This window comes from Procambarus clarkii, chromosome 10 (genome assembly GCF_040958095.1).
Source record: "Procambarus clarkii isolate CNS0578487 chromosome 10, FALCON_Pclarkii_2.0, whole genome shotgun sequence".
NCBI classification, from domain to species: domain Eukaryota; kingdom Metazoa; phylum Arthropoda; class Malacostraca; order Decapoda; family Cambaridae; genus Procambarus; species Procambarus clarkii.
Genome location: NC_091159.1, coordinates 49,113,761 through 49,126,930, shown reverse-complemented (window position 1 = coordinate 49,126,930; position 13,170 = coordinate 49,113,761). Strand labels below are relative to the sequence as shown.

At 45.6% G+C, this 13,170-nt stretch overlaps 1 protein-coding gene and 1 long non-coding RNA gene across 2 annotated transcripts in view; one reads left to right on the top strand and one right to left on the bottom strand.

The window, feature by feature from the left end:
* Hr3 (Hormone receptor 3) overlaps window positions 1-13,170 on the bottom strand; it is a gene marked incomplete in the record, with an annotated part of 296,866 nt that overhangs the window by 111,042 nt on the left and 172,654 nt on the right.
* Window positions 12,764-13,170, top strand: part of LOC138363084 (uncharacterized) — a 7,905-nt gene continuing 7,498 nt past the window's right edge. Inside the window, exon 1 of the long non-coding RNA XR_011228021.1 lies at window positions 12,764-13,042. This is a non-coding gene — a long non-coding RNA (uncharacterized lncRNA). The remainder of the gene's footprint in view (window positions 13,043-13,170) is intronic.

Genomic DNA, 13,170 nt, shown 5'->3' with positions numbered 1-13,170 from the left:
ATCCGCACCCCAAGACGTATGGGACAAAACCTTAAGGAGGTTAAGAGCCTTGGAGCATTCAACTCTGAAGTAAGAGATATGGGTCGACAAGGACAAACGGATGTCAAAGAATAACCCCAAAAGCTTTGCGGAATCATTGTACACAATGGGATGACCATGAAGGGACAAAGAGGGACGAAGAACGACCCGCTTCAGAGCAAAGGTCATAGCACAAGCTTTGGTTGTAAAGAACTTGAAGCCATGACTGGTGGCCCAAGATGACATGGCATCAATCTCAAGTTGAAGCCGCAGTTGAAGGAGAGGTGAATCATCACCTCGACAGCAAAGAGTAAGATCGTCAACATAAAGAGCGGAGAAGATAACAGAAGGAAGGGAGGAAAGAAGACCATTGAGGGCAACCAAAAAAATAGTGCCCAGAAAAATACCTTGGGGCACACCTTCGCACTGCCGAAAAGAGGCAGAGAGTGTGGCACCAAGCCTGACTTTAAAGGAACTACGAGAGAGGAAGCTTTGGAGGAAGAGAGGGAGATTACCACGAAGGCCGAAAGAACGAAGTTGGGACAGAATATGGTATTTCCAAGCCGTGTCATAAGCCTTTTCCAGGTCAAAAAGGACAGCAACAATAGTCTTTGCAGCAAAAGCATTAGGAATATAGACCAAGTTCACCAGGACATCAGTCGTGATGCGGAACTTGCGAAAACCAAATTGTTAAGGAGAGAGGTGGTGATGGTGTTCCAAGAACCACATCAGACGAACATTTACCATATGCTCAAAGAGTTTGCAGACAACTCGTGAGAGCAATAGGGCGGAAGTCCGTAGGGAAAGTACCGAGAGACCCTGGTTTCCGAATAGGGAGTACCATTTAGGATAGGGATTTAGGATACCATTTCCGAATAGGGAGTCGGTCGGTCGAGCGGACAACACACTGGACTTGTGATCCTGTGGTCCTGGGATCGATCCCAGGCGCCGGCGAGAAACAATGGGCAGAGTTTCTTTCACCCTATGCCCCTGTTACCTAGCAGTAAAATAGGTACCTGGGTGTTAGTCAGCTGTCACGGGCTGCTTCCTGGGGGTGGAGGCTTGGTCGAGGACCGGGCCGCGGGGACACTAAAGCCCCGAAATCATCTCAAGATAACCTCAAGATAACCACGGCATGGAGCCATAGGAGGAAGGCCACAGGGGACATACGACCCTTAAGAGTACGCAGTTTGTTACCAATAACAGAAGACCAACAACCCTGCAAACGGGCAAGGATGAAGGAATGAATAACCGTCACTCAGGGACTGACGACGACTCTCAGACCTGGTTATGCAGAGTCAGTAAAGACTGAGACGTGCACGGAGGGAGATGGCGAAGCATCTCAATGAACGTCATCTGAGCCCGCTGCTGTAGATCCGCAGAGGGCCAAGGCAGACTGAAGTTCAGAAAGAGAGAAAGGATAGTCATAGGGAAGACAGAGACGAGTGTAGAAATCTAAGGGATGAGATTCAAGAACAGGCTTACGAAAGAAGGAAGGATTGAGGAAAATGAGAACCAGAGCTAACGGTAGACAAGTGGGAACCCATTTCAGTCGCGACCGTCACTGGGTCCGCCACAAGATTACCACGCAGGTGGAGAACCGGTGAAACATCGGGAACGAATTTGCCCACAATCTTGCGGATCTTTTTTTTTTTTTTTTTTTTTGAGATATATACAAGAGTTGTTACATTCTTGTACAGCCACTAGTACGCGTAGCATTTCGGGCAGGTCCCTGGAATACGATCCCCTGCCGCGAAGAATCGTTTTTTCATCCAAGTACACATTTTACTGTTGCGTTAAACAGAGGCTACAGTTAAGGAATTGCGCCCAGTAAATCCTCCCCGGCCAGGATACGAACCCATGACATAGCGCTCGCGGAACGCCAGGCGAGTGTCTTACCACTACACCACGGAGACTGCCTAATCTTCTTCCAGATCTTCTGGACAGATCTTCTTCCAGATCTGCGGCAGATGAGTATCGGACGTAATGATGGAAACACAAGATTTCCAACTCTCACGTTTAGCTGTATGGATGGTCCTACGGGCCACAGCTCTAGCCTTTCGGAACAAAAAAGAATCAGCCGTCTGTCTGCGTCGGTGTTTCTTCCAGGCTGCACGCTTACAGCAGACAGCCCGAGCACAGTCTGCATTCCACCAGGGAACGCACTTCTGCGTGCTTCGGGAGGAAGAGCGAGGAATATAGCGGAAGGCAGCGTCGAAGACTGTCATGAAAAAGCAGGAGGGCGCGAGGAAGAGGCAGAGAAGAGAAGTCAGAGAGATTTGCACAGAGGGAGAATAGGTTCCAGTCAGCCTTGGCAAACTGCCATCCTGGAAGGAGAGGGGAGAGTGAAAAGAGAAAAAGGAAACGAGGATGGGGAAATGATCACTGTTATGGAGGTCATCAATAACCCGCCACGTGAAATCTTTCACGTGAAAGACAGGATGGGTGCGAGTCCGAAAGTTCACATGAGTGGGCTCACCAGGATTCAGAAGAGATAAAGAAGAAGCGAGGATGAGTGGTTCGAGAAGGTGGCCTCGGGTGTTTGTCAGAACATCACCCCAGAGTGTATGTCGACAGTTGAAATCACCCAACAGAGCACCGGCTCTGGCAAGGAGTCCAGGAGGTGCTTAAGATCAGGAAGGGAAAGCGGGACATTTGGGGGGAGATAAATGGAACAGACTGTATACCATTTACCCACAAAAACACGGGCAGCAGAACAATGGATAAGTGATGGAAGAAGTATAGAGACGAAGGTAATATCAGAACGAATTAAGAGAGCAGTAGAGTTATGGGCCCCAGCAAGAGCTGGGGGGTAGGGGAAAAGTAAAGAAATAAACCACAAAAGAGAACAGAACGACCATCCAGCATTGGTTCTTGGAGACAAACACAAAGTGGTGAAAACTGTAATTAGAAGTTGGAGTTCATGGAAGTTGGCATAACATCCACAAATATTCTACTGAAGAATAGACATTATCAAAGAGAAAGGACAGTAACAGAAAACAATAAAGAAACAAGGGTAAACAAGAATACAGTTTATTAAAGAATCTCAGGATCAGGGTCAGCAAAATCAGGGTTAGGGGGCATGGGTAAACTTACTACGGATGGAGAGAAGGGAGCGAGAGGACAGACCAGAGGCGGACTGACGGGGTCCAGAAAAGGTGGTGACAATTGAGAGGGGCAGTCAAGGACAGCTAGTGGACGGGTGGGGGGGGGGTGCAGAAATCAGGGAGTGCACCTCAGCAAGGGCAGCAACCGAGAGGGAATCAGGGACGAAAGAAACCTCCATACCTGGCACAGGGGCCCCAACCACTGAAATGGAAGTGGGCATAGTGATAAGAGTCAGAGGGAGGGGGCAGCGAGGAAGAAAGTGATACCTTCTTACCCGCTGGGGAGGAAGAGGGAGAGGAGCCAGGCTTGCATTTCTGACTGGAAGAGACAGGCGTTCCAGTAACAACGTACCGGGCGACACTCAATGGTCTCAGCAGGAGAAAATAACGGGAGCGAACAACACGAAGTTCGCTGGGAGGATGATGGACATCAGCCTGGACAGATAGGTGGCGGGGAGGGTCAAAGACTGGGGGGAGGGTTGGGAAGAAAGAGTCGGGGAAGATGGGAAAGAATACAAAGGAGACATGGTGGACTGGGTAGGAAGGGGAGAAACTCCGGATGGAGAACCAGGAGGAAGACCTTTCAGGACAGGACGCAAAGGAATAGGGGAGAAGGTGGAGGGCGTGTTCGGGTCTAAGGCCAGGAAACGGTGATGAGACTGAGGAAGATGGGAAGGATGAGGAGAGGTAGAACGCAACACGCGAGCGTAGGATACGCCCGCAAAAGGGGTGAGATGACGAACTTGGCGTCTCGCTTCAGGAAAAGTCAGACGATCACGTTGTTTCAAGATGAGGACGGCTTCCTGGAGTTTGTAGTGTATACACAAGCGTGAGAAGGTAGGGTGCGCCTCACCGCAATTGAGGCAGCGAGCCTGGGGAGAAGTGCACTCTGACTTGGAATGATCATCGTCCCCATACATGGGGCATATATACACAGTACTTGTGCACTTGAAGTCACCGTGCCCAAACTTCTAACACTTATTGCAATGTCTAGGAGAAGGAATGTTCTCCTGAAAGGAGCATCTGGCACCGGCAAGAAAAATAGAGGGCGGAAGGGCCCTACTATCAAAGGTGATTTTCACAACTCGAAGGGACTGACGGTGACGACAATGAGGGGTCGAGTAACGTGTCCACCTGGAGGACAGAATGGCCTTGGGCTTCGAGGATATGTTTAATATCCTCATGACAGACTTTGAGGTCCCTAACACCAGTTGCAACATGGTGTGGGAGGAGAACAATGCCAACACTGGCATTTACCCGAGCGTTTTTGGAGACCCAAACAGGGGTCTCCCGAATGCAGGACAAAGCGGCTAAGCGAGTAGCTGCATCCTGAGAAGGAGCAGCAACGACACGCGTACCATAACTAGTGGAGTTTAAAGTATCAGAGGCATCTACTGAATCAACAGGGTGTTTATGGGGAGAAAAATCGGCAGGAGGAGTAGGAATCCAGATGGTGGAGATAAAAATACTTAGCCCACGCAACGGGACCAAACAAGGCGTTGTAAGTATTAGTATGGGAAGGGATCGTGCAAGTGCGGCCGTGGCGGGGACGGCGTTGAGAATCCCCAGAGTGAGAGGGGGTAAAAGGCGCAGTAGTCACAATGAGAGACGGAGCAGTGCCAGGGGACGAAATGGTCACCACTGGGGGCTGGGAACTCGACCCTACCTCAGAGGACGGAGGGGAGTAGTCAGGAGGGTCAAAAGACGACAACCCGTTCTCGCAAATTTAATAAGTCAATATTGACTTATTAAATATGTGCATAGGTGACATACTTAACATAATAGATACCCTTAAAAAGATTCATAGAAAACACCGACCTTACCTAACCTTGTTAGTATCTTAAGATAAGCATCTTATTGCTTCGTAATTACAATTATTACCTAACCTATAATAGGTATAGGTTAAGTAATAATTGTAATTACGAAGCAATAAGATGCTTATCTTAAGATACTAACAAGGTTAGGTAAGGTCGGTGTTTTCTATGAATCTTTTTAAGGGTATCTATTATGTTTAGTATATCACCTATGCACGAAGTCAATATTGACTTTACGAATTTGCGAGAACGGGTTGAAAGACGAGCAAGGTCGGGGCACAATGCAGCGGGGGCTAAATGGCCTGGTCTTCCAACATAGTCCGACTCGGGGGCTTGGTCGCCCACCCCACGAGCCTGAGAAGGTACAAGGGAAACATTATCTGAAAAAAAAACGAGGAAAGACATTCACATAAGAATGTGCTCCCTATACCCACCATGGAGCCACAATTAGAGGCAGGACACCCAACAGGAAGCTATCGCCGATCATGCCGGGGCCCCCCTAGGGGTGCGTCGTGAGTATACGCCCCGCAAACGCCACCTTAAGAACCGTCAATCCGTTGAGATCGGGACCAGTGACAAAAAAATTGACAATAATAGGTTCCCCTCGCTCTCGACGTTGGGTACTATAGTTCTTCGGGGGGGGGACGAAACATAAGGAAAGCAATCCGGCACAATTGGAGAAGACAGCAGCAGGATCATTATACCACAAAAGGATAGAGGATTGTCCCATGGAGCATCACACTCCGGCAGCCGCCCACCAAGCCCCTTCACGGCAGCAACGAGCTGGACAGGGAAGGGGCTGTTTGACCTAGATGCTCTAGATATATCATCCCATAGATGCTTGTCTTCTATTCTGTCTTAAGTTTGGTGGTCTGTATACAACTTCTATAAGGTGATTTGCTTTTTTGTTTAATTCTAGCCAAATAATTTGCGTGTAGCTCAGTTTTGATTCCCTGAGCCGATTTAAAATTTTCCCTCATATATGGCTAATTCCCCTCCATGTCTACTATATCTGTGTGAAACAACCGAGTATCAAATAAATACATTTCAACTAATCGTTCTCCATTTTCTATAATAATTCAAGATTCGGTAAGTGCAATAATATATTTTTCTGTGCAGGTAAGAGCATATAAATTGTTTATTGTTTCTTAGACACCTACTGTTCGTGTAACATGGCATAAGTGACACACAGAAATCACAATAGGGTGATTTCGAATCCACAATGGTCGTGACGAGGATTCGAACCTACGTCCGTAGCTCAGTCGATTCGTCTGGTATGTTTCCGGACGTAGGTTCGAATCCTTGTCACGGCCCTTGTGGATTCGATCATGACATAAATGACTTACTGAGGCCCTTCACATTCCCGGTTCATTTTGCCAATTTGTTTTCCCCACTAACACGTACTTTTATTACCTTCCCCTCTCCATACTAAGTCCCATACCACCATCTACTAACGGTTTAAACCCAAACAAACCCCCTCCAACGACTGGTTCCAACGAGTTAGCAAGAACCCTGCCCTAGACCCCTATCATTAATACACCACATCCTGAGCATACATGTCATTCCTTCTTTTGAAATGTTCCCAATTATCTATGAATGATATTGCATTTATTTGCAGTATTTATCAAGTGGGCAATTGACACCAAGTGCCCTCGACAACCATTCATTTCCAACTATTTCTTTGAAGAAAGGCACATATGAGCAAGGGAGGAATCCATATCATAACATTCTATAGTCTTAAACTTCAGTATATTTTCCTCACTCCTAACTCGTCCAACATCATTTCCACCAGCACTGATATAAATAATGCGTTTGTTCCTATTTTCCAACAATGTCACCAATCCTGACCTGAGCAGCCGTAGGGTGAAGACGTGTCGTCTGAACACTCCGGCAGTTTGGGGAGGTTGCAGTTTTTCGCCGGCAGGGGGTGTGGGGTCTCTTACCCTCCCTGTCCAGTGTTGTTGCCTGCCTGGCTGCGTGCTGACGTGGCCGTGTTGACATGGGGGCCCTGGCCATTCCTCCTGTGTTACGGGTAAATTCCGTGGGCCTGGAATTCACGTGTAAGGCTGGTTATCCGGCCATTGAGTTAGTTATGTGCGACATGCTTCGTGTCCCGGTGGAAGCTGTGTATGGCGTTGAGCTTGTTACGGCCCACCGGGTGATTGTCAAGTTCGTGGGGGAGGAGGAGTATTGGGACTTCCTCCGGCGGAACGAGGGGCGTTCATTGCAGTTGCCGGATGGCGCCGGCTCCGTTACGATCTCGGACCGAAGTGGTGCCCTGACATATGTCAGTGTGCACGGTGCGCCCCTGGAGTTCCCTGAAGACCTTCTCCGGCGCTTCTTCGGGAGTATGGTGTAGTCATCAGTGTGCGGGTGAACAAGCTGTCCTCGGGGAAGTATGCTGGGAAGCAGACGGACGTCCGTACATTAGGTATGCGCCTGCGGTCGGATATCCCATCTTTTGTCCGGCTGCTGGGCTACTAGGTTCGGGTGTACTATGCCCGGCCGCCCCGTACTTGTTTCCGGTGTGGCCAGTTGGGGAATCAGGCTGCCGGGTGCTCTGAGACACCTGCTGCACCCGTTAACTTATTCCGGGAGGAGGATTTCCCGCCGCTCCCTCAGGGCGTGGATTCCGGAGATGAAGTGGAGCAGGTCCCAGTCGCTGCTGATGCGGCCCCTCCTGCGTCACCCGACATGCCCCCGGTGCTTGTTGTCCCTCAGTCGAGTGCGTCTGCGTCTTCCTCGACTCCTGCTGCTGCGCCTGGTCCTGCACCCTCGCCAGGTGTTCTGGCTGTGCTGGGTGTTGGGGGGGGCTGCGGAGCATCCTGTTGTATGCGGCCCGGTTCCCCATGTGATTGAGGCTGCTGCAGTACTGCGACGGGCGTTGGTTCGCCCGGTTCGTGAGGGCCGTGGTTCTGGGTCCGCCTCCGGCTGTGAGGATGTGCGGCCAGTGCCCAAGCGTTCTAGGCGCTCTTCTACTGCTTGGGCTGATGTGGAGGACTACGACGCGGATGGAGCTTTGGGAGATGGTGTGGCGATTCCGGGTGCCTCGTGCTCTACGACGCTGGTGGTGGCTGATGTCCATATGTCAGCTGTTGACGATGATTGTGCGTCTAATTTACCTCCTGTTCTTTCTCCTGCAGTAGGTTCTCCGCCGTGGGAGGTGGTTGCTCCTACGGGCGTGGATGGTGTGGATCCTAGTGCGAGCCGAGGCATCAAGCTGGTGCTGAAAAAGGTTGCATAGCGTGGGGGGTCCCAGCAGGTAGAACGTTCGGTGGTTGACGAGGGGCCCTGTGAGGCTGCTGAGGAGGCTCCCAGTGTGCTGCCCATTGCCCGGCCTCATGGGAAGGTGCCTCTCCCTCTCATCTTGGCCTCCGGAGTGGCGAATGATGCTGACCATCCGTTGAGTTTTGATATTGTTGACCGTGTGCGTCCTGATCCGTGGTGCCCTTCTACCATCTGGATTCGTCGGGCTAAGTGTTTTATTGTAGGTGTGCCAGAGTTAATGCCTGATCTTCGTACGCTCAATAGTGACCATGTTTCGGAGGACATTATGCTACTTTGGGAGGCGTATTGTATTCGCTTCCCGGCGGACGAGTGGCCGGACAAGTATGAGATCTTTTCGTAGTCTGTGTGCTTGCTGTGTGTTTGGTGTGGTGTTGTGATGTTTTGTTGTATTTTTCTCTTGTTTTCTTGTGTTTTTGATGTCGGCCCTTCAGGCCGGTGTTTAGTGACTTTATATGATTGTGTATTGATTTGTTTGTTTCTTGATGTACTTTGTTGTTGCATTCTTGGTCCTTCAGGCTAGTTGTTGTGTTTATGCCTGATTTGTTTTCAGGTGTGCGTGTTTATTGTAATTGTTTATTTTGGCCTCGCCTTTTGTTTACGGGGCGGATGGCTTGGTGTTTTTTTTTTTTTATTAATGTATTGATTTTGTTGCTTTACCTGTTGTACGTGTTTGGACAGTCTTGTGTTTGCACTGTTCTGTTTCCTGCTATGCCTCTTGTTGTATGTTTTGTTTTTCTGGAGGTGTTGTTTTGTACTGTGATTGTTGGATTGCCATTGTATTCTGTTTTGTGCTTTGATGTATGCTGTATTTTTCATGTTTTTCTTGTGTATGTGTTTTGTTGTGCTATGCTGTTCTGTTGTGCTATGCTGTCGGCACTTCTGGCCGGTAGTCTATTGTTTTCCTTTGTGTATTCTGTATTTATATTGTATTTAATTTGCATGCTCTGCATGTAAAAAAAAAAAAAGTCACCAATCCCTACTCCCAGATAAAGAACCCTTAACTTGTTCCCTTCGTCACAAAAAGTTGTATCCAGATAAATATGTTTGGTATTATAAAGTAAATGCCGAAATTATATAGCAGCTTTACTTTAACTTTAATATGACTAAATTCTCTCCCCCCTCCCTTACATAAGAGCACCGATCAGCATGCATAGTTTATGAAATACATTAAGTAATTCCCCGTCTTCACAGGTATAGACAAGACAGTTTACAAATTTGCTCTATTTAGGTCTTTATTTTTTTAAGTAGAAATTTAAATGGCCAAGTCAAACGTGTGTGTGTACGTCGGGGACTATACTGCATGTGTAAGTAATTATCGAAAGAAGGCACCAAACCGGGAAGGCTATGTAGCACCATCAAAAGCGCTAAATAATCAGAGGGCGCTATATATCACCAAGGATGCCAATACGAGAACAGAAATGCACAAGGCGAACGATATCATAAGTATCTGATTCACCAAGAATTCAGTCGAGGGACAAGTGACCTCAAGGGACGGTCGGACAGCAAAACACGCTCAATCTGGAAGTCAGGACATTCAACAAAGATATGCACGACTGTAAGAGAATGCAGTTTTGACAGCAACGAGCTGGGCAGTGCTCCTTTAAGTGCATGCGAGTTAAACGTGAATGGCCAATATGAAATTTGGACAATAAGGAGCAGGGTGGCGCTCCATTAAGTGACCGTGAGTTAAGCATGTATGGCCAATACGCAACTTTGCTCGAGCCATTTCCCACCTCCGGTTATGGTGGCAGGAGGAAGTCCACGGGGACACACGACTCTAAAGAGTACGCAGTTTGTTACACACTAAAGAAGACGAACAACCCTGCCAACAGGCAAGGATGGAGGAACAAATAACCGGGTAAAAGTTGGAATACCTATACGGGAGATGCGACAAGAGCGGATAGCCTCTAGCGGCAGCATCCGCACGCTCATTTAAAGAGACAAATATGGCTAGGAACCCAGCATAACTCCACGGATTTAAATTAACTAGAGATACCTGGTTGATGGGGTTCTGGGAGTACTTCTACTCCGCAAGCCCAACCTGAGGCTATGCTTGACATGTGAGAGTTTGGTCCACCAGGCTGTTGCTTTGAGCGCCTGCAGGCCCTCATACCCACCACAGCCCGGTTGGTCTGGCACTCCTTGAAGAAAACAATCTAGTTTTCTCTTGAAGATGTCCACGGTGGTTCCGGCAATATTTCTTATGCTCGCTGGTAGAACGTTGGACAACCGCGGGCCTCTGATGTTTATAGTGTTCTCTGTGCCTATGGCACCTCTTCACTTCACTGGTTCTATTTTGCATTTTCTTCCATATCGTTCACTCCAGTACGTTGTTATTTTACTGTGTAGATTTGGGACCTTGCCCTGCAGTATTTTCCATGTGTATATTATTTGGTATCTCTCGTCTCCTTTCTAGCGAGTACATTTGGAGAGCTTTGAGACGATCCCAATAATTTAGGTGCTTTATCTCGTCAATGCGTGCCGTACATGTTCTCTGTATTTTCTCTGTTTCAGCAATCTCTCCTGCTCTGAAGGTGAAAGTGAGTATTGAGAAGTACTCAAGACAAGACCACACAAGTGATTTGAAGAGTACAACCATTGTGATGGGATCTCTGGACTTGAAGGTTCTCGTAATCCATCCTATCATTTCTCTGGTTGTCGCAATACTTGCTTGGTTATGCTCCCTAAACGTTAGGTCGTCGGACATCATTATTCCCAAATCCTTGACATGCTGTTTTCCTACTATGGGCAGAGTCGATTGTGTTTTGTACCCTGTATTATGTTTCAGATCCTCATTTTTGCCCTATCTGAGTACCTGGAATTTATCACCGTTAAACATGTTATTTTCTGCTGACCAATCGAAAACTTTGTTAATGTCTGTCTGTAGTTTTTCAATGTCTTCAGCAGAGGAAATTTTCATGCTGATTTTTGTATCATCTGCAAAGGATGACACGAAGCTGTGACTTGTATTTTTGTCTATATCTGATATGAGAATAAGGAACAGCAGTGGTGCAAGGATTGTACCTTGAGGTACAGAGCTTTTAAGATAAGAAACAGCTAATGTTGAATCTCTACGACCACCTGATATACCAACCTGTCCTCTTAAAAAGAACGTCAACATTTGCCGTTTGACTCTACGGCTGTTTTTGGACGTTATTTTGTGTAAAACTACGTCTATTTTCGCTTCCATGGACTATCTCTTGTTATACAATGAAATACCACACTCTTATTATTCTATAACTCACTGACTATGCTCTGATATTTGTTCTTCAAGTAAAAATATATATATTTTTGCCTTAATTAGGCCATAATCCAGAAAATTCCAGCCTATCGATCTTTATATTTAGGAAAACATCTAATAAATTTGGAAATGAATTTTTCGTTCGCCGACAGTTGCCTGTTACTATTTAACCCTCTATGTTTTAATGTCGCTGGTCATTGTGACTTTCCCCGGATTTATATATGTTTTGTAGTAGCATTTAGTCAGACTACAGTAATTTAACTAATGGGAAACCTCTATAGTTGTCGTAAATTAATAATAATCATTTATCAAATAATAAATTAGCAAACATATGGAACATTTTATGTTACGTCTTTTCGGGTAGGCCGTTCTGTTTGTTTACAACCCCAATGGTTCAAAATACACAATACTTTTAATATATAAGTGACTAAGTATGCTCTAATATATGGTCCTCAATGAAAATTATCGTTTTTTTTTTGTTAATTTGTCCATAATAAGATTCCTTACTGTTGATCTTTATATTAAGAAAAACATCTAAACAAATTGGTATTGTGTTTTCGTTCAGATAAAGTTTCCAGATACTATTTCCTAGTTATCAATTAATGTAGGTGGTTATTTTAATTCGCGGCTACCAGGGGCTTTCTCCCATTATACAATATAAATGTACTCACTAACTATTCTCTGGTATCTGTTCAAGTAAAATTACCTATTTTTTTGTTTAATTAGTCCATAATTCATAAAATTCCTTCAGGTCGATCTTTATATTTAGAAAAACATCTAATCAACTTGGAATTTAATTTTTCGTTCACCTACAGTTACCCGCTATTATTTCATTGTTATATTTTATGTCGCTGGTCATTACAATTTTCCAAGAATTTAAACAGCTAAACAGCAAGTAGCATCTTGTTAGAGTTCAGAAATTTACCTATGGAGAACCTCGATAGCTGCCGAAAATTATTAATGATTATATATGTAATTTAAAATAATGAATTATATACCATTTCTTATGTTACGTCTTTGGCGGGTAGGCCGTTCTGCGGGTTTACAACCGAATTGTTTAAAAATCACACTATTTTAAATGTATGAGTCACTAGTATGCTCTGATATATGTTCTGCAATGAAAATAAAGATTGTTTTGTTGTTAATTACTCCATAAATGTGTAATGTGTTAATTCAGTCTAAAATCTTTTTGCAACGTTTATATGCGATATACGTAGCTGGAAACTACCTAATATTTAAAAATAATAGTTACAACATTATTAATATATAATGTTGAAATAAATATCACACAAAGTCTGTATATCTGTTTTTAGATGTCTTATAAATCTTCTTTTAAAATAGTATTAATGATTTTTATGAATCTTGAGTAAAAATTGTTAATTATTATTAATCTAATTGTTATTATTTTAAGTAAAAGAATTGCAAGTATTCGCATAACCACGGGATCTCTGTTTGTGTATGAATGCACGGATTTGTTTTTGTTATGAGAGGGACGCCTTAGAAAGCATGGTGTAGGCCACCTGTGGCTCGCATCCGATCCCACGATCGTCGTCGCCCCTAAATCAACACAACAGGTATTTAGTATTTACGATTATAATAAGTAATATTTCTTTTATAATAATATTGCAGCAGGTGGTGTAGTGGTAGGACACTCGCCTGGCGTTCCGCGAGCGCTATGTCATGGGTTCGTATCCTGGCCTGG